At 36.7% G+C, this 19,628-nt stretch overlaps 1 long non-coding RNA gene across 1 annotated transcript in view; it reads left to right on the top strand.

The window, feature by feature from the left end:
- LOC130926514 (uncharacterized) overlaps window positions 1–19,221 on the top strand; it is a 37,733-nt gene extending 18,512 nt beyond the window's left edge. Inside the window, exon 4 of the long non-coding RNA XR_009066233.1 lies at window positions 18,464–19,221. This is a non-coding gene — a long non-coding RNA (uncharacterized LOC130926514). The remainder of the gene's footprint in view (window positions 1–18,463) is intronic.
- Window positions 19,222–19,628: the final 407 nt, after the last annotated feature.

Genomic DNA, 19,628 nt, shown 5'->3' with positions numbered 1-19,628 from the left:
TAAGTGCCAAAAGAACGTTAAACTCTTTGTATTGTTTATTTATTCCTTTACTTGCACGCATTTGTGTCTTTGAGGAAGAACCAAACGTGTTCGACCTCATCTACTTTTGTGTTTCTTGCTGCGGTGACGCTGCCAGTTTACCTGGCTGTATTCCCAGATGTTTGTTTTCAGCAATTAGTCATTTGAATGCTAACAAGGTGCGTCAACTTGACAAAAGCTCAAATTGTTCCGCGACTAATCTGCAGTTTTTTGTCACGTATTTGCGTTGGGGCATTTGAACCTCATTCCAGGCACCTCTCTTCCTGGAACCTTTTTATTTCTGTTCCAGGCTTTTCTCACATTCGCTTTTGAAACCGTCGGGTTTCATTGGATAATGCAGTTAATTGATGATTCTGGTAGCATGGCAAAACCTTTGAATTTTTATTGTCCACTATCAGGTTGATAAATCTGTTAGGACGGCGTAATCTGGTTTTGTATATTTGCTGTAACTTTACCAAAATTCACTTATGTATTGAGTTGAGTGTTTAAGTTTACAATTTACTAGACTCAAGTGCAGACGATTGTAATTCAATGCCAAGAATTTTCTGTAAGTGACACTTCATGTTGATGATAATGATACTCATCGCTGCCTACGTTTCTGTCTGTGTCTGGTCTATAAGTTTATTTAGGGTCATCCAAAACTTTTGATTTGAATGATCTTGATTTCGGGAAAATACAAAAGATTAAAGGTCCAACTTGAAATCCTTTCACTTTAAGTTGTTAAACAGAGAATAGGAATCAGGTTTAAAAAAAAAAAAAAGATTGGGTTTTAAAATGTACTTTTAAGGAGGGAACACTCACAACTCGTTGGCTGCCATTGACGGCGATACACGTCTAATCCAATTTGACTTTTGCCACGTGCCAAGCAGCACAGCATGGACCTGCCTCACAGCATATCTCCTCCCTGTTATGAACAGTAGTTGTGGTGCATGCGAAAATTATATTCTAAATCGGGGGAAAAAACATTTTAACGATCTAAATGGAAAACTTTATAAATACATACCAAATGACAAAAATATATATGTACTACATATTATAATCATTTTTAAAAAAAATTTTATGATTGACTGTTGAGGCTCGACCTCCCCTGAATGCACATTACTGGTATATCATTCCTCTCACCCATCGTGGGACGGTATCTGTGTCATCCTCAAGCTCGGGTCCTCAACCAGGGGCCTGGGATCTTGAGGGTTCTTCTCTGTACATTTTTTTAGATGACTACTTTTACTTGAGTAATATTATTTTGAAGTAACGCTGTTCTTATTTGAGTAAAATAATTGGCTACTCTACCCACCTCTGCTGAAATTAAGCTTCTTCCGCGGGCAATATTCAATGATATTTTCATAATTTGCTGTGGGTCAATAAAAAACTTGGCAGTGGGCCATAGTTGACCCGTGAGCCATAGTTTAGAAACCCCTGTTTTTTGCCTTCCTGTCGGAATTTTTTTGTGTTTTTATTTTTTTATTAAGGTGTTCGTGTAATGTGTTCATTCATAGTTATTAAATGTTTATCTAGGGATGAGATGTGTTGGGAAATAAAGTGCAAATACTTTGTTAGTCAGTACTTGATTTAAGAATATTTTTTATGACTACATTCACACCCCATTGAGTCAATGCAAGCAAACCCAGCTTTTTTTTTTTTTTTTCAATGCTTTGTCTGTCAGTAAAACAACTGCCCTGTGTCATGACTCGTGTACATTTTGTTTTTAAGTTCCTATTAGTCATTGTTTTAAGCGATACAGGCAAATAACATATCTGGATCATTTAACAGCGGCGGGATCATCCTCCTTTTGTGCACTCTGTTTGAGGTGCTGTCACAGCATTTAAATGAGCATTTTGCTTGAACCAGAATGAAGAGTTTTTTTTGTCAGCCTCCACTCGTGGCAGATGATTAGAGCAAAATGCCTTCCCTTCTTAAGTGGAGATCGCCACAGCTCCAAATAAAATCCCCCGTGATTGAAGGTCGCAATATTTTGAATTCTAATGGGTCTGCGAGATGAATTGCCTGAAATAGACTAGCAACACTTCCTGCTTCCTCCTCCTACTTCTACTTAGCCCACCGCCTGTCCTTGCAACCACCCCCCCACGCCTTCCCCCGTCCACTGTGAAAAGAACCACTGGGAACGGCAGGGCCCGGTGATCATAGAATTATTGGATGGTGATTCTAAACCCCTCAAAGAGGAGTTGCTATGGAGATCTCGTTCCAAACTGTGAAATGATTCTGCTTTGAAAGGCCGAAGGGGTCTGAAAGGCGAACACATCATTGTTCAGGTGGCGGTTGGTTAGGAAATTGCTGGTGCCTGTGCAATCAGCGCCACTATGGCAGTGAAGGACCTGAAAAGGTTTGTTCCCTGATGTGGGACAACACTTGTGTGTACGAGAAGCTTTCTCCCAATCCAGGCACTCTTCTGCTCTGTGCTTTAGCAAAACAAATGGAATGTCAATGATGACAGGCTGAAGCCATTTATTTGTTTGGTCAACTTCAACAAATCGGCTCTTTTGACAACTTCTACAGTTCCTACATAAATCAGCGTATAATTTGCGTCCTAAATATTTATAGAGACTAGATAATTTCTAATTCATTTAATAATGGAGTGAGAAATATATATTTTTATTCTCTAAATAAATAAATAAATAAATAAATAAATATATATATTAGGGCTGTCAAAATTATCGCGTTAACGGGCAGCAATTAGTTTTTTAAAATTAATCACGTTCAAATATTTGACACAATTAATGCACATGTCCCGCTCAGACAGTATTCTGCCTTTTGGTAAGTTTTACAGCAGACATTTCCAAAGTGCGGCCCGGGGGCCAAATGCGACCCGTGGTCAAATTTAATCCGGCCCCCAGCCTCTGTCATAAGATCAATAACGTCTGGCCCGCACACAGACTTAATAAATTGGTCAGCAGTACTGCTACCAGCATATAAAGTAGCTTACACACTAAATGCTACTCCTCATTTACCCACTGAAAGGCAGCAGCACTCTAAGCAACATTACCCCGTGTGATCCTTGATTTCCAATTTTCTAAAATGGCGACAATCAACAACAAAAAAAGTTGGCTGCGACGGCTGACGCTTCAAGGATAGGTGGAAATTGGACTATTTCTTCAATAAAATATGCAACAACTGTGTCTGCCTCATTTGCAAAGAGACAGTCGCTGTTTTTAAAGAATTCAATGTGAGGCGGTGTTACCAAACAAGACACGCTGACATGTACGACAAGATTACGGGGAAGATACGCGGCGAGAAATTGAAGCAACTTTTGAAGCTAGTTTAATTTCACAGCAGCAGTATTTCGCAAGAGCCCGAGAGTCGAAAGAGAACGCTAGTTGCGAGATTGTTGAAATTATTAATTAAAAAAAATAATAATAAAGCAAATGTGATACACAGAATAGCTTGCTAAAATTTGCTTAAATATATTGTTCTGCGTAAAGGACGTCAGCCAAGGTTGGCCCCCCACATTTTTACCACACCAAATCTGGCCCCCTTTGCAAAAAGTTTGGACACCCCTGTTTTACAGCAAGGCTTTTTGTGCTGTCTAACAGCGAACTCTTGTGGTCGCTTCGCGACATGGTTTATTGTTTTCTTGCCAGTTCAGTATGGCTGCACGACGTCTCGGGCTGACGCCTACATTGTAATGTTGTGCTTATATGATCCTTGAACAAGATTTGTCCGTAAGTATGGTTGTTGTAAAGAATGTAAATATTATGTAAGTAAGCGAAATGTTATATTTTTTGGATGAGACGCTTTTTGTTTATGTTTAGTGAACCTGTATAGCGTGCTAAGCTAACATTGTTGCTAATGCAATGCTTGTGTACTTTTTTTTGTAGTTTTACGACGGTCTAAAGAGGACAATGGTTTGAGGCCATTTAATTAATAAATCAGATGAAAAAGGAAGAAGTCTGATTATTAAGGCGTCGTTCACTAGCTGTCTAGCTTTGGAAAAAGTAGACACTTCGGAGTGAGGACAGCATAGACAGATTTAAATGACAGTAGAGTGAAATGCCCACTACAATCCTTATGTACCGTATGTTGAATGTATATATCCATCTTGTGTCTTATCTTTCCATTCCAACAATTTATTTTACAGAATATATATATAATTTACAGAAAAATATGGCATATTTTATAGATGGTTTGAATTGCGATTAATTGCGATTAATTACGATTAATTAATTTTTAAGCTGTAATTAACTCGATTAAAAATTTTGATTGTTTAACAATGATATATATATATTAGGGCTGTCAAAATTATCGCGTTAATGGGCGGTAATTAATTTTTTAAATTAATCACGTTAAAATATTTGACGCAATTAACGCACTTGCCCAGCTCAGACAAATTTAAATGACAGTAGAGTGAAAGGCCCACTTGTTAATTGTGTTTTGCGGAGTTTTGCTGCCCTCTGCTGGCGCTTGGGTGCGACTGATTTTATAGGCTTCAGCACCCAGGAGCATTTTGTAAGTAATTATTGACATCAACAATGGCGGGCTACTAGTTTATTTTTTGATTGAAAATTTTACAAGTTTTATAAAAACGAAAACATTAAGAGGGGTTTTACTTTTAATATAAAATTTCTATAACTTGTACTAACATTTTTCTTTTAAGAACTACAAATCTTTCTAGCTATGCATCGCTTTAACAGAATGTTAATAATGTTAATGCCATCTTGTTGATTTATTGTTATATTAAACAAATACAGTCCTTATGTACCGCATGTTAAATATATATATCCATCATGTGTCTTATTCTTCCATTCCAACAATAATTTACAGAAAAAATGGCATATTATATAGATGGTTTGAACTGCGATTAATTGCGATTAATTACGATTAATTAATTTTTAAGCTGTAATTAACTCGATTAAAAATTTTAATCGTTTGACAGCCCTTTTATATATATATATATATATATATATATATATATATATATATATATATATATATATATATATATATATATATTGTATAAACTAATGGCCGAAAATCATATTAACATAAAAATGGAAACAAACAAACAAACAAAATACAACAAAAATTGAAAAAAAAAATAGGTTGAAAAATAAAACCGGAACAAATATTATTAAAAGAAATTTTTTGAGGAAAAAAAATACACTAAAGGGAAAAAAAAGTCAAAACATTTGTAAAAAGTATAGAAGTGTTCGACCAAAGGACAAAATATTACACACGAAATATTGTGAAAAAACACATTTGACAACGACAACAAAAATGCACTATATTTGTAAAATCTCACACCCAACCAAAATGGAGAAAAATGGGGCAAGTTTAAAAATTTAACCAGGATTAAGATTTTATTTGAAAAAAAAAAAAAAGATTTAATTTAAAAAAATAATAAATCACTGGTAAATAATAAGAATCCTCAAAAGGAAATTGAGCAAAAAAGTTGCCAAAACATTTCTAAAACAATATAAACATTAAAATAGAATGCAATAAAATTAAATATCTGAAAAAAAAAACACAGTTTCAACATACAAAAAAAATGTTTTTATATGTATTAGTATACAAAATCCAAAATATTATCCCAACAATAACAGGAAGTCCCCGGGTTACAATGTACCCGACTTGTTGCAATTTTGACTTTACGACGCAGAAGTCTCGTCCGCCATTTTGTCTTAAGTCTTTTTTTGTTTGTTTGTTTGTTTGTTTTTGTCGCATTAGCAGTACCTTTTTGTACATCAAAGTATCTTATTTTTTTACTTAATTTATTAATATGACGTGTTCTGTTTTTCAGCTTTATAGACAGCAAACGGAGCAATTGTGCTTTTTGAACCTTTTTACCTCCTTCACTTTTGACAATTTGTAAAGCTGTAACACAGCTGTATAAGTATACAGTTATGTTCAAAACGACACGCATTTTAACAATAAAACACTTGACACAAAACATTTGGTGTTCAGACGTCAATATACTCTGATCAATATGTAAATTTAGTCAATAAATTAGCCTAATTTACCTAACAAACGTCTGCTAGCTTAAATGCTTTGAATGCTAACGTATTTACAGTTCTCATTAGGGGTGGGAACCTCACGATACGATACGATTTGCGATACAAAGCTTACGATAACGATGATCTCACGATATGGCGATGCAACAATTATCGATACATTGGTCAGGAAATCAACCTAAGATATTCTACAAAACGACTAATAAACAGAAAAACAACTTTCTGTTGTGAATTGGAATGAGTTTACCACTAGTAGACATCCAATCCATTTTCATTTGCTGCCATCCCTCCCACTTCAAACGGATTGAACGTCTATGGCCATCAGTGGCAGCCAATGCTAGGCAACGAGGTAATTTTGGGGCATTTCAGATCATTATTGATTTCTAGTCACTTCCTGTTGATTTCGGGGCATTTTATGAGTCACTTCCTGTTGAATTTGGGTTACGGAACAGGAAGTTGCCCAGGAATCTCCCAAATAAATAGGCAGTGACTCAAACGCGACAGGAAGCGACCTGTAAATGCACTAAAATGAACAGAAATTAACATGTAAATGGCCTGAAAATCAGAAAGAGTGACTGTGAATGCCCTGGTTTCGAATGAATGAACGTTCATTTAATCTTCCCAGTCTAAATGGACTGGACGTCGAGCACCATCAATGGCAGCCATAGAGTTAACTGAGACACTATTATAGTTGAAGATTTTGATCGCAACTTGTTGGTTCCTTTTTTTTTTTAAAAAATACTGACACCTTTTTAAAACGATATCTCGATTCTTGGTAGGTGCATATCGTTAACCTTTTGGGATACAAAGTATCACGACATATCACCATTTCGATATTTTGTCACACCCCTAATTCTCATAGCAAATAGCTCACAAGTAACTCAACAAACTGTAGCTGTAAACTTAATTACAAATGCATGCACAAACGAATTTTAGCTGAAAAAACTTACAGCCTGATGCAAGCCAAACCAGAGCGCAGAGTATATCCTCCATCAATAAACAAAATACATACTTTTGGACTTTTTAATAGTTATTTTTAGGGCTGTCAAAAGATTAAAATTTTTAATCGAGTTAATTACAGCTTAAAAATTAATTAATCGTAATTAATCGCAATTCCAACCATCTATAAAATATGCCATATTTTTCTGTAAATTATTGTTGGAATGGAAAGATAAGACATAAGACGTATATATACATTCGACATACTATACATAAGTACTGTATTTGTTTATTATAACAATAAATCAACAAGATGGCATTAACATTAATAACATTCTGTTAAAGCGATCCATGGATAGAAAGACTTGTAGTTCTTAAAAGGTAAATGTTAGTACAAGTTATAGAAATTTTATATTAAAACCCCTCTTAATGTTTTTGTTTTAATAAAGTTTGTAAAATTTTCAATCAAAAAAATAAAGTAGTAGCTTGCCATTGTTGATGTCAATAATAATTATGGTGCTGAAACCCATAAAATCAGTCGCACCCAACCGCCAGCAGAGGGCGACAAAAAAAAACAAAAAACACAAGTAACAAGTGGAAATGACACTTTGCTGTCATTTTAATCTGTTTAAGCGGGGCATGTGCGTTAAATATTTTAACATGATTAATTTTAAAAAATAATTACCGCCCGTTAACGCGATAATTTTGACAGTCCTAAACAAAATACAATACTTTTGGACTTTTTAATAGTTATTTTGAGATTTACTTAAAGGGTTGATTCCGACTTACTTGGAAATTCAGGTTAAGTTGCCAGTGTAGGAACAGAACTCGTTCGTAACCCGGGGACTACCTGTACATTCCAAAAATCTAGAAATACCAATTATCTATCCATTTTCAACACGGCTTATCCTGTTCAAGGTTGCTGTGTGCTGAAGCCTGTCGCAGCTGACTTAGGGTGACCTTGAACTGGTCACCAATAAGCCACAAGGCAAATATGGAGCCGCAATGGTGGTGTTACATCTACTGATGCTTTTTAAAGGCCAAATAATTCCTTAGTCTTGCTTAGAAATTTACACATTTTTCCTTATTACGATTATTATTATTCTCAAATAAGGTTATATGTTGTCTCAGATGGTGTCAAAGGCTTCAGTTTTTCAAGCTGCCCGTAAGTTGCCAATGTTTTTATGATAATTGCTATGTCAGTATGCAAAGGAAGGACTTCTGAAGATGTCATCATATAGCTGTCAGATTCCTGAATCCTATAAAAACACATTTCTGAATAACTCTCATGTGCATCTGTAGTGTTTCAATACTGGTGAGACACCCATCATGTGCTTCCCCCTTGACAGAGCCATAAAATAGCTTTTACTGCTCTGAATACCAGCAGAATTGCGGCGCTGACTTTGCGTGAACATTTTTAAAGGCGGCGCGAGGAATGCGAGTTCTTCAGATGTGCTCTCAGCCGTCTTGCATGTGAAAACACGCGCAGGAAGTTGAAGGCGAATGAATACTGTAATTTAACAGAATTATGTTGACCACGTATCCTCCCAGGTAGCGACATCACACAAGGCGGCAGCTCAATCAGTATCAGTATTGATCTTTGACTTGACACAGATTGCAGACTTGTCTGTCTGTCAGTCAGAACTGATGATAGCTAAAGCTTCTTTTGGGGCGGGGGGTTGATGTTCACTGAAAAACTCAAACTGAAGGAGTAACTTTGGTCTTTCCTAAAATAATTTCCAAGAGTCACATTATGCTGTAGTTTTCGTCAGGCGCCACCAGCTTGGAGTGCCACTGTAAATCCAAAAATTGGATCTCTTTGTCAGGCCCCCTAATCAGGCCATTCAAAGCCACTCCCTCTAATCAGTTTGTTCTACTTGGAAGAGCACCATAAGATGCCTTTGACATTTTTTACCTGGAAAATAAGGGGTTTTCCAAGGAAAAATCTTGTAACTCATTGGCTGCCTTTGACGATAGGCGTGGTATTGTTTGACAAGCTTTACAGTTTTCAGCAGTTACAACAATAGAACGTTTGTTGATCTGTTTCTTTAATTTCAGTGTTGTAAGTGGTAATATATCAAAGTTACTTAGTGGTCAATGTAAAAACAGTAAATTTTTTGGAGCAGATCTGGTTCATCTATAACCTTTCATGGCAGCCAAAAGGTTTTGAGACATATTTTTATACTGGTATTTATGGAAATGTTTGGCATATTATAAGACATCAGATTTTCTATAGACAAGTTTCGCGACTTTGGTTTTACACTTTCTCTAACCAAAACAACAGTGGAGCTAGAGTGGCATCACTCATCAAGTTCCCTCAAAAAAGACAATTTGGAAATACCGCATCCATCTGCCATCATCACGACATGAGAGGACAACATGTTCATGAACGCAGATGTGCAACCAAGCCAGTGCCACCACAAAGACACAAAGACCTGTTTATGTAGCCATGTTGCTGGTGTGTTATGGAAGGTATGTTCTTCCTATCCCAGCATTTTCATGTGTCCAATGGTCCAAAAATACTAAAGCTAAAATTTTGCGCATGAAACAACTTGTTGTCTTTGATATTGTTATTACGCTGATGATTGTAATTATGATGATGTTTAATATTATTTACTACAACTACTGTACTGCTGTGGCTGCAACACATGTTATCTGCTGCTCGCCTGTTGCTAATCATTACATGTAGGATGGCACAATTATGTTCAGTTTGACTAGAATTCTGTGTTTTGCGCCACAGCTGGGACATCATTACTTTTGCTAATTCTAGTTATACAACGATAAAGAAATGGAAAACAAACACTAATCTACTACAAGTCATACATAGGCTTCTTATCCTAAATGCGTAAATGCAAGTTCTTGTTCGTTTGTTTACAGGTGGAAAACCCTGTTAGGCAAGTGAAGACAACTTGATGTGCCTCACAACAACACTTACTGTACGTTGATGGACATATATCGAAATTACTTGCATTCTAGTTAGATGATGGAAGGCTCGACTTACAATTGTATGAAAAAGTATCTGAACCTTTTGGAATTTCTCACATTTTTGCATAAAATCACCATCAAATGTGAGCTGATCTTTGTCAAAATCACACAGATGTAAAAACAGTGTCTGCTTTAACTAAAACCACCCAAACATTTATAGCTTTTCATATTTTAAAGAGGATAGCATGCAAACGATGACGGAAGGGGGAAATAATAAGTACCGTATTTTTCGGACTGTAAATTGCACCTGAGTATAAGTCGCACCAGCCATAAAATGTGCCATGGGGGTTACTGTGCAAACTTCCGAATTACCTCACATCTCTCCTGTCATTCAAACCCAGTAACTGCAAAACACGATCATCCAACTACTTAACCCTAAACATTCCATCCACTCTCACTAATGTTGGCAGAATTGGCTTTAGCTACTATGCTCCTCTTAAATGGAACGAATTGCAAACCACTCTTAAACTACAGTCAATCATTCATCTTGGTGATTTTAAATCTCTTTTGTCTGATGTTTTTACTGATTTTTGTAACTTTTTCCGTTAGTGTATTTTATGTTGTTTGATATTTGTGAATGTTTCTTTGTGCTCAGGCCTCTCTTGTAAAAGAGATATTAATCTCAATGAGACTGCCTGATAAAATAAAATGAAATAAAATAAAATGCCCAACGAAGAGGAAAAAAAACATATATAAACCACACCGGAGTATAAGTCACATTTTCAGGGGAAATTTACTTGATAAAATCTAACACATAGAATAGATATGTCATCTTGAAAGGCAATTTAGGATAAAAATACAATAGAAAACAACATGCTGAATAAACGTACAGTATGATAATGTTACATGACGCATGAACAACGAAATGCGAACGTGGCCGGTATGTTAACATAACATAGCTATTAAGAGTTATTTAGATAACTATAGCATAAAGAACATGCTAGCAAGTTTACCAAACCATCAGTGCCACTCCAAAACACCAAAATAACATGTGAAATGATATAATAATGTGTTAATAATTTCACACATAAGTCGCTCCTGAGTGTAAGTCGCACCCCCAGCCAAACTATGAAAAAAACTGCGACCTATAGTCCGAAAAATACGGTAAGTGAACCCTCTGCCTGAGGAGACTTAAAGAGCAATTGAAAGCAATTCAATCAAAAGCTTCAGATGCGTTTTCATACCACTGTGTAATCCACTTTCATTAATATTTTTGTAATAATTTTATAATCACATCATATAATCGTATCAGTGTACACCTCATGTTAACACAGGCTGCACAGTTTGTTAGAATTTCATCCACGAACGATCAACAAAGTGATAAGAACAAAAGCACCATACAGAAAGTCTTGGAGCTTCATCTACGTTGTTGAATCCATTTTGGAGATTCTGTGGGTTCCTCTGGTTTGATTTTGCAGTTTAAAACTTTTTCTACTTCAACCGCTACTACTTCCTGTCTAAACCGGAAGTCCGTAGCAGAAAATGTCAAAGATGGCGCCGCCCATGTTTCGCTCATGAAACTTGTGTATATTCAGCTTCATTTGCATGCTGATAACACCAAATCCATTTTATTGTGACGTTGACTATTTTAATGTGTCATGATGAGTTGTCAGAAATTTTTTTTTTTTTTTTTTTTGAGTGGGCAGGGTATGTCTTCATTGCAACACTTTCCAACAATACATTTAATGACTAATTGTAACAAGGGTCCCCTCACATGTCCTATTTTTTTCTCTTTCACCTCCCACATTTGTTCCTTGTTCCTTGGCTCTCAGCTGTGAATTGGGCGACCGTAAAGTAAAAGTGAATGTTAAATTAGGCGGAATTAATTGAAGGGAATTACTGCAGAATAGGCGGTAGCCGGAGAAGAATGTCAAATGATGACTAAATAGTGTACGATCAGCTGCTCACGCACTTCCAACGCCTTTGTATTATTGAATTATCTGCTTCTCATGTAACAGATGTAAGATAATATCACATTGTCATAGAGGGGAAAAAAGGGCTTCTTTTTCAAATATTTTCAGCACTTGCTCATCTTCATTTGCAATGATTGAAATCAACCGTGACAGATTTATGACTCATCCAAACACTTTTGAAACCTGTTGTGCAAAAACGGCTTGAATGATTTTCACCGCTGAGTATCCAAACTGTACATTGGGACTGCTACTCGTGTATGTATATTCTTGCAGCAAACAAAATGATTACGTTGCAGTATATTTTCCAAGTTGGTGCATGGAGACAATGGCAAATTTTCATTGCAATCAGTGCTAAACAGGGAGCTGGTAAATTGGAGCAGCAAAACAATAATTCCACTGATTAGCCCCCTTTCTGTGGAGCCCAAGTGAACTGTTTATACTGTGGAGTACCTCAGCAAGAGGAGATCAACCAAAACAGGCTGATTAAGCAAAGAGTAATTGAATAAGTTCATTTCAGCATGGGGACAACGCAAAGGATGACAGCTTGTGTAGAAATCTATTACTTAAGTCATACGTGGATCGGCCGTGTGAAGCTGAAACAACCTTATTGTTCACGTCAAAGTAAAAAAAGCAAATGAATCAAGAAGAACCACCTCGTGCGTGCGGATTATTTTTATATCAGCTATGACGTGCGAGAACTTCTGTTTATTATTGATGTTAGATAATTGCTCATGTTGGCATTCTAACATGCTTTCGGGAGCAAACTGCTACACGCCACAATCAGAAGTGGCAGAAGCATAGGTGGAGTTTGACTTTTGGGGGGCACAACATGTTGATGACCTCGAAACGGAGTGTCAGCAAAAAAATGAACTTACAAGAATATTTATGATAATAAGTTCACAATGAGCGTTTTTTGTTTCCCATAATTATTGAGGGGAATTCTAAATCAGGCTGCTTAGGCAATACTTTTTGCCAAGATCGTCATCCACTGAATGTCGTCCCAGTTACCCCAGTCAAAATTTGTATCCCCTGGGCGGAGCCACATGGAGGTAGATTTGTGTCTTTATTATTCAATCCAAAAAAAGTTGCTTCAATTAAAAAGAAATATGTGTTTGAATGCAAAAATAATTTTGAAACTAAAAAAAAAAAATGCATGTGAAAGCTATTTTTCTATGATTGATTTTTTTTTTTTTTGGATTAGAGTCAAGTTTTTTTCGATTGAATCAACTTTTTTGATTGAAGTAATGTTGATTTGTGTTTGGGCCAAATTTTGGCTACCCGGCAATCAAATGTGTGCGTTTATATATGCTTTGTCCCGGGAAAGTCCCGGACATAATACTAAGACGCAACCCGTTAAATGTCTGCGTAATGTCCGTGTCAGTCGACCCGGGAAATTGCTTTCTCACACAAGGGCTACCCGTTCAAATCCCGGGATTTTAACGGTGTTCAGTTATATGTGAAAGAGTCTTATTTCACATGATGTCGTGTCGTCATCAATGAAGGTTAATAAAAGTAACCATGCAATTTTGCCAAAGTAAGGAGTCGAATGTACAGATGTCTGTCGATAAATAGGGAGAGTAACAGTCACCTATATAATAAATATTCCAGGTCAAACCACTTCAAAACGAACTATGACTGGGTCCGTCTACTGGCTGGCACAGAATCTATAGGCAACCATAAATCTGTAATAAGCCCCTTACACACACACCGAAATATCGTGAAAATTGCAGGATTTAAATGGGTAGCCCTTATGTGTGAAAACAATTTGCTGGGTCAACTGACACGGAGATTACGGGGACATTCCACGGGTCACGTCTTAGTATAATGTCCGGGACCGTGTGCGTGAAAGCAGGCGTTAAATTCCCGGGTCTCAGCACGATTGCTGATGACGTAAATATCATGGCAGGCCGATCGTCACTTCCTCTTTCTTCGCAGTAAGACGAAAAGCGGTAAACAAACATCGCAATTATCAACACAGCTAGCTGAAAATAGCTAAATTAAGCTGAAAACATGACGTAATTAAATTGCTATGGGATCGTAGAGCCGAGGAAGAGAGTCCATCGTCCAGCTTTGGAAATGTGTGGTTTGTTTTGTTGCTGATGTTAGCATCCGCGACTGCGGAAACAAGGTTGTACTTCAAAGCAAAAAACCACAGAGGGAGGCGTTCAAAGGTTTATTAAATTCAAATAAAAATACACGCGATCATGGAAAAGCGGGAATAACACAATGGGTCTGTCACAGTAGGTCAACGGGTATCAATAATACTAACCTAAGGGGCAGGCGGAGAGCCTATAAAACAACAAAACAAATACACTCAAATACCAGCACAACGTAGGGGATTTCAAAACAAGGGCGCCCGCGTCATTCTCTGGACATCTCTACATGCGTGAAAGCACTGACGCGAGTAAATACCGCGTCACCCTACACGGGAATTTCCCTGGATATGTGTGTGAAAAAGGGTTAATTAATTGATGTAGTTAATCAGCTCTGAGAGAGAAAATATAAAATCGTGCTCCGAGGATCAATGCATATATATTCCTAGAATATAACTACAACATTTCATTCTGATCTGTCCACGAACAACGGAGAAGTAGCAATTTTAGTTGAAGAACAAAGTATGTGAGAACTTCCCTCTGGGCATTCTAACAAATGGAAAATCTGCGGCAAAAACTAAAATCTAAATTTCTTACTCTTTCAAGAATCTGTTGTATGTGCTCTCACAGGTCAGAACACTGCATTTCGATTTATATTGCGTTCATGGAACTACAAATGAACAGAAATTGTTATGAGAGTATATTTCAATTGCATTCATATTAGAGAGTACCTGCTATCAGGGCATATAAATGTCACATGACAAAACTGCAAACTTGATGTATGTACACTGTGTATACTGTGTGTTTGGTAACTACAGTATAGATTGAACAAAATTAGCCTGATTGGTTTCAAAATGTCATGCCATCAACAGAGTTATGTCTGTTTTAGCCGATGCCCAGTAAATCTGTTTTTTAGGTTTAGTCACGAGATTTACTAATCTGTATCAGAGACACCATGATGTTTATATCGGTCAACATCAAAGAGCGGTTTTACAAAAATGGCGGCCCACTGAGATGTATGAACGTTGGAGAATTTATCTGTTTATTTACTCCACTAAACCAATACCTAATAGTCTTTAAGAGAATGTGTCTTGTTTGCAAAGACCCTGAAAATGCCTGCAGCATCTGAGATCTATGAAGTGCTCAGTTGTGAAGAAATAGCAGTAAAATGTTTTACACTATTTCCTTTTTCCTGTTTTTTTCCCCCCCATGGCTAAAAAAAAAATCTAACTATACACTAGTTTAGCTCAGCATGGCCACTGTAGAGTGAATGAGAAAGACCCTCAACAATACAATGCGATATATTCTTGCCACATGAGGTTGTATGCAGGCATTAGATTTTTAGTGATCTTTGATTGACAGTTTACAGTTGACTGGGCTGTGTTTTCGCGCCATAGTAGTACGTGCCCACGTTGTTGGAGACCAGAGAGAACAGCTTGATTTTTAAGCCTCATTTTTATATCTTCTTTGTATTCATTGTCACACTCTGTGATGTGTCAAATTTAGAAGACTTCAATTTTAACTTTTGTTTTGTTTTTGCTTTGTTACTTCTCTCATCTGAAAGTCACCACGCAGGAAGAAATTAATCATAAAATGAGCACGCACAACACTTATTAAAAACATGAAATCAAATGGAATGTTATATGTAATGATGATGACAGTCATTTTATATGGTATGAATTAGACTTGCTTTGACACACCTGTGACTCATCAATATTCCAAGTGTGCATCAGTGTTACAGCATGTTCGCCGATGGTGTGACAGCTTTTTAATGGGCCACTCATAAAGGTGATCTTATTGTCTGTCAAGACCTTACCTGTCTTTCAACACCAATTTTACACACAGCATTAACCGATGCCATAGTGTGGGCTCCGAACATACCAGACACGCTTCATTGAACACTTTACTGGCATGTACTTCCTTGAGGATGGCGTTCTCTCGATGACACTAGTTGTGGATTGATCTACAGTATAAAAATGTATTTACAAGTGTTGCGTGGTACACAAGTGATTTTGCATGTCTGCAACTGCAGAATCATGCTACAGCAATACATGACCATGACTATGATCATGGCCCATCTTGTCATTTTGTGTAGCCCTCAAGAGGAAATCATGTGTATTTTTTTTTTTTTTTTTTAATGTTTACTATTATATCCAGAGAATATTTAGTTTTCCCTGCTCCCCCCCCCCCAAAAAAAAAACAAAACAAATAAAAACATTTGAAAATTTTAAAATAAAAATGTACAGATTTCCCCCCTTTTTTTGTAACTGAAAACAAAATATAAATAAAAAAGACTTTTCAGTTTTCAGCTATTTTGGTCTTAGTTATGAAAATGCAAATAAATAAACATGAAAAAGAATAAACAATCTGAAAAGCAAAGAAAAAGACGAAAAGTAAAAAATCATGTCAAATTTTATCTATAGCTCGAGATCGGATGTCAGCTCTAGAGCCACATGCGGCTCTTTAGCACTGCTCTAGTGGCTCCCTGGAGCTTTGTCAAAAATGTTTGAAAATGGAAAAAGATGGCGGACTGAAAAATATATATATATTTTTGTTTAATATCGCTTCTGTAGGAGGACAAACATGACACGAACATTCTTCTATTTAATTAATATCGTAATGAACTTAAACTTAAGGCGGCATCGTACAACAGAGTAGTAACGTAATGCATCATTCGCAATAAAGATGCACTGCCGGGAAAATAAACATTTACCGTATTTTCCACACTATAATATACAATGCCTTGCAAAAGTATTCGGCCCCCTTGAACCTTGCAACCTTTCGCCACATTTCAGGCTTCAAACATAAAGATATAAAATTTTAATTTTTTGTCAAGAATCAACAACAAGTGGGACACAATCGTGAAGTGGAACAAAATTTATTGGATAATTTAAACTTTTTTAACAAATAAAAAACTGAAAAGTGGGGCGTGCAATATTATTCGGCCCCCTTGCGTTAATACTTTGTAGCGCCACCTTTTGCTCCAATTACAGCTGCAAGTCGCTTGGGGTATGTTTCTATCAGTTTTGCACATCGAGAGACTGACATTCTTGCCCATTCTTCCTTGCAAAACAGCTCGAGCTCAGTGAGGTTGGATGGAGAGTGTTTGTGAACAGCAGTCTTCAGCTCTTTCCACAGATTCTCGATTGGATTCAGGTCTGGACTTTGACTTGGCCATTCTAACACCTGGATACGTTTATTTTTTAACCATTCCATTGTAGATTTGGCTTTATGTTTTGGATCATTGTCCTGTTGGAAGATAAATCTCCGTCCCAGTCTCAGGTCTTGTGCAGGTGCCAACAGGTTTTCTTCCAGACTGTTCCTGTATTTGGCTGCATCCATCTTCCCGTCAATTTTAACCATCTTCCTTGTCCCTGCTGAAGAAAAGCAGTCCCAAACCATGATGCTGCCACCACCATGTTTGACAGTGTATATATATATATATATATATATATATATATATATATATATATATATATATATATATATATATATATATATATATATATATATATATATATATTGTTTTTTTTTTTTTTTTTTTTTTTTTTTTTTGTCTAATAAGGCTCTTTCAACATTTTGGGTTGCCGACGCCTGCCCTAAATCATCAAAAAAAGATCCCAAAGAGCTTCATAGATGAATATCTATGAGCAAACAGTAAACATTTATTAATTAAAAGTATTAAAGCAATAATAAGCAGTAAGAGTAACATATAAGTTACCGTAACATAGCAGAAACATATAAGATAAATAAATATAAATGTACTTTTCCATCTATCTCTCAAGAACATCTGACTGTGAGTACTGAGACATACAGAAAGTGCACATATTATTATTTTTTGCTGTTAAAGTGAAACGGTCACCAAGTTTTTGACCTCAACGTTCAAAAGCGTCGACTCAAGCCTGCAACGTTTTTTTTTTTTTTTTTTGGGGGGGGGGAGTTTTTTTATCCTTTATACATTATTTGATTTCCTGTGTTTATATGTGAGTGAATGAAGTATTTCTGTTGTGTGAGTATAAAGGAAAATACACATTTTTAATTTAATGAAGGACTGAAATCTTTTTATTATTTCTTGGTAGGGTTAAATATATATATATATTCTACTAAGTGGAGGCACCAAACCATTTAAGTTTTTTCGTACTTTATTCAAATTCTAGAAACGGCACCACTTACACTAAAAATTCAAACCCAGAGCCCACCCAGCGTGTCACGTGGGTAGGGGCCACATAAAGATAGATAAAACCTACAATCAAAAGCATTTTATCCATTAAAAAACCTAAAGAAGGGGCCTAAGAAGGAAAGGGAATCTCCCTTCCAGGATTGATCAGTGTAGTTTTCTTTTTACAGTCCATCATTCTCAATGTCAGTTTATGTAATTGTCACACAAAAATTTGGGTGGTGAACTCATGAAAAAAACAACAAGACTTATTGATTCCTTTTTTACCGATTTCATACCCTCCTGCTGGTACAGGGTGGAAGGTAGGGGAAAAAAATCGATACTGATGTGCTTTTGTGTGTCCTCACGCTGCAGGTGCATTTGCCGATGAGGATATCATCCATGTTGAGGAGAGCGCGAACCCCGTGAGGGACATGGAGATCATCTAGGAGAAACTGAGGCTGAAGGACGAGGAGATGAGCTTTCCTATTATTGGCAAACTGGAGAAGATGGCCATTAGAGGCAGCGACAAGAAACTCAAACCAGAAGACGTGAGTCAGTCTCAGCAGGATCTTTGCACCCCCCGACCAGTCCGCCCCCCCTCGCCCTCACTTCCAGCAGCGCAGCACAAATAATCACCCTCCCACACACATGGCAAAAGCAGAAAAAGTGTGTTTTTCTTAATCTCCACACCATAAATCTCCCCCCTCCTGCATCCCCCCTCGCCATTTTCCACCTTTCTGAGATTGAAAGTGATCAGGGGTCAGGAGTGTGCCGCTGTAGAAATCATTAATAGAGAGTTACTTATTCAGTGGCCGACCCCCGGGTCAGTGCTGTGGCCTAATGAAAGTGTTTCCACACAGCTCTTTTTCATCCAAAGTAATACTCAAATCATTGAACATGCAGCCGCTTAAGGGAGGATAGCAGCTGATGCGTCTGTCTACATCACACTGAAATTGTTTACAATACAGTAGAATCTGAAAAGTCCTTGTAAAGTGAAAACAATTGGCTTTGAAATTTGATACACTTTAGAGAATTGTGTTCATCTGTACCGCTTATCCTCCCAAATTTGAGGGATTAAAAAAATTACCTGTATATTACAATGAGCGCAAAGCTCTGTTATTTACGTTGCTTTAAATAAAAATAAATCCCCCCCTATTTGCTCTTGTGCGTTTTTTCACATAGTTTGCGTGTACTCACAGCAGACAACAAGGCACTTTAAAGCAATCACGCTAGCATGAAGCCATTGTTCAATTGGATGTCACATCAGACTTCTTTTTTAATTTCTTACTCTAGTGTTCTCTCTATGACAAAGGTGCCAGATCTGGCCCACCATTTCATTTTTTTTTTTTTGACCTGCGAAAGTAAATCATGTGCATTGATTTCATGTTTCTAGCAAAAATGATTAAAATACAATTTATGTAGTCCTCAATTAAAGATTTAGATTAAAAATACATATATTCTAAAATAAAATCAGAGAATATTTTCATCTTCCCTTTCTTGTGATTTAAAAATCTACATAAATACTGCGCAAACTCAA

Source organism: Corythoichthys intestinalis, chromosome 12 (assembly GCF_030265065.1).
Source record: "Corythoichthys intestinalis isolate RoL2023-P3 chromosome 12, ASM3026506v1, whole genome shotgun sequence".
NCBI classification, from domain to species: domain Eukaryota; kingdom Metazoa; phylum Chordata; class Actinopteri; order Syngnathiformes; family Syngnathidae; genus Corythoichthys; species Corythoichthys intestinalis.
This window is presented reverse-complemented; position numbering and strand designations above follow the sequence as displayed.